This window comes from Dipteris shenzhenensis, chromosome 14 (assembly GCF_047967505.1).
Source record: "Dipteris shenzhenensis isolate YYH24624 ecotype China chromosome 14, Dip_SZ_1.0, whole genome shotgun sequence".
Lineage (NCBI taxonomy): Eukaryota > Viridiplantae > Streptophyta > Polypodiopsida > Gleicheniales > Dipteridaceae > Dipteris > Dipteris shenzhenensis.
In genome coordinates this window covers 36,039,851-36,042,634 of record NC_141609.1, presented here as the reverse complement: position 1 = coordinate 36,042,634, position 2,784 = coordinate 36,039,851, and the positions used below count along the sequence as shown (strand labels likewise).

At 37.8% G+C, this 2,784-nt stretch overlaps 1 long non-coding RNA gene across 1 annotated transcript; it reads left to right on the top strand.

Annotated features, from left to right (window-relative positions):
- Positions 1 to 381: 381 nt before the first annotated feature.
- On the top strand, positions 382 to 1,932 carry LOC147894548 (uncharacterized). Its single transcript, XR_015542170.1, has 4 exons — positions 382 to 818; positions 897 to 1,150; positions 1,285 to 1,773; positions 1,903 to 1,932. It is a non-coding gene; the product is annotated as an uncharacterized LOC147894548 (long non-coding RNA).
- Positions 1,933 to 2,784: the final 852 nt, after the last annotated feature.

Below are 2,784 nucleotides of genomic sequence, written 5' to 3'. Positions count from 1 at the left end.
AGCCATTAAAGAACAAGTTATGATAATGCTCATCCAAAGAAAATATTCTTTTTTTCCTATATGTTCGCACTTCAATCTTGTTCTTTTGTGTAGGACAAGAACATTGACCCTGAGACAATTGTGAAAAAATGATGGGAGAATAAAATGAACAAGTGGTTGGGAATTATAAATCCTAAATTGGGTGAAGAGTGGTTCAAATTGGTGACTAGCATTGACTTAGAGGAGGGAGGGGTAAAAATTGGTGTTGAGAAACTAGACCTCCTTAGAAATGCATAGTTACCAAATGAGATGAGGGTGCAATGTTTAATAAAGTTGAGTGGATGGACAGCAGTTCAGAGCTCATTTGGAATCCTAGTATCGGACAAGGGTTTTCAATTGTGGGTTGCAAAGGAGACATGGCTTTTTTATTTGGAGAGAGAGGCAAAGAGACTTTTGCAAACCCTGGCTCAAATATATTCTTCATTTTCTATAGATGCTGAGGATATGTCTTTGCATGCCTACTTGGAATCTTTTAAAGGAAAATATAGGCACAAGATTTTTAGGGCTTTTGAGTTGAAAATGCATTCTAACCCAAAGTCAGGAGAGAAGCAGTATGAGATCACAACTTAGTGCCATGAGAGTGGTTTACAGGTACTTCCTCATTTCCTTTTTTTTCTAAATTGAATCACTTTCAAGTTTTTCAATATCATTCTAAATTTTGGAGAGTTGTAGGTATGCATCTATGTTGATGGACAATGGAGTAGTATCCAAATGTCTAGATGTTATGCAGACTTAAAAGAATATTGAAGATGTTGTGGCAACAATGTACTAAGAGAAAGGTAAGAACAAGTACATTTGTTTTTTAAACATTGAAAAATATGTTCAATATTTTAAGTTTGGATATTTATGAATTGCAGGAAATATAGATAGACCTGGGGGTTTGTCTAAATGGGAGATTGAGAATTGTCCTTGGTGGATTGATTATGAGGTGGGTGAATTTTCTGAGTGCAAAAGGAGAAGTACCTTGCCCACAAGGATGAGCTCTTGAGAAATATAGCAACACCTATTCATTAGGGATTCAGCCATTCCAAGAGTCCAGTGCATTTGGATCCAATTCATGGCCCGTCTCCCTGCAAGCAAGCTCGAGAGCATGATGATGATATGTCAAAAGGTAGTTACATATGACGTCTATTACATTTACCTCATACAATCATATTCTCATATCACTTGTTACCAATCCTATTTTGGTCTTGGTGTTTCATTTTGATTTGACTTTCATTTTGTATTGTCACTGGGAGCTTTTAGACTATTTCAATACACAAGTGGAGAGCTTTGTTATTGGGAAAAAGTCACTCTTGCTAGAAAATGCGCAGATTGTTCATGGCAACGTCCAAGAAATATCAAGAGATCTTCAACAAAAAATTGCAAGTGTACCCTTCAAAACTTTGGAAGATTTTTTCATTGCAAAGCAAAAGACAAGAAGTGTGAGGGGAAAGATGAGGTCATGGGGTGTGGACTTCATTATTCTCGACCTACCAAGAAGACTGTCTGCCATAGGATTTGGAGAGTCCACACCATGTTGGAATGAGGTCAAGCCTCAGCTTGTGGATGATGCATTCGCTATTGCAGACTTGGCAGTCTTTGACACATGACACAGTTGTCTTTCACACTGAGAGTCTTCATAGGTAGGTTTGTGCTACTACCATGACGAAGAACCATGAGTTGACATTGCAAATGTACATGTACTTTGATGAGGCTATGGGTTTGAGTCTAGGAGCATCAAATGGAAGGGAGGTATGTAACCTTTTTTGACTTGGGAAGAAGTTCATGTGTTGTAGAAAATTCATCACTATGCGAGATGCATTTAAGTTTGTGTTATACTTAAACATTTATATCTCTCACCTTTAACCCTTTTTCTTATAGAAGGTACATTTATTGATGATGCCTATTTATCATAGGAAGGGAAGGATTCCTTTCACAATCAAGCATTGTGTTGATGGTTATCCATTTCTTGACTTGTCACGTGATTGTGTTAAACACTTCCTACCTGCTACTGCTAGACATGTTTCCGGAGATAGAACTGTATGTCATGGTTTCTCTCTATCATGGAAGATAATATTGACTCAAGCTTCAAATGATCTTAGACTACCATTGGGATGACCAACCCTCAATGCATGGACCAAGGCAAAGCAAATTTGTAACCCACTTTCAAGGTACTATGCTCAAATTTCAAGGTTCTTAACCTCCATAGATTCTCACATTGAAACTATTCATGCTCACTATCTAAAAACAACAAAGGAAACCACAAGCTAGCACCATAGTTTCCAAATCTCTACCTTGGAAATTCCCAAAGCTCAAAGCGAATCATAATCCTAATAATAAAGATGTAAAAATACTTCTTCCTTAATTGTGAATGTATACTCGGTCCAATGCACAGATGAGGTAAATAAGCTCACAATCCTATGAACATCCCTCCCACCCTACACATTTGTTTTGCTGAGTAGGCAGGTAAAGAAAAACTAGATCTAGCTCTTAGTCATCTTGTTCACAAAGAAACTCGATGGTTAATTGGGCCAAAAATGTAAAATTCCACACTTATTGGCTATAATCATCAATAAAGAGATACAAGAATAAGAAATAACTCTGCCCCAGTCACCAAAACCTATTGAGGAGTTGGACATCCCCTTCTCACCAGCATGGGATCTGTCACCACCTTCTCCTACTATCACATTGGCATGCGGATACCTCAAAAGAAATGCCTATTATGGAGGTAGGAAATTAGGAATTGCCCCACAAGATCCTGCA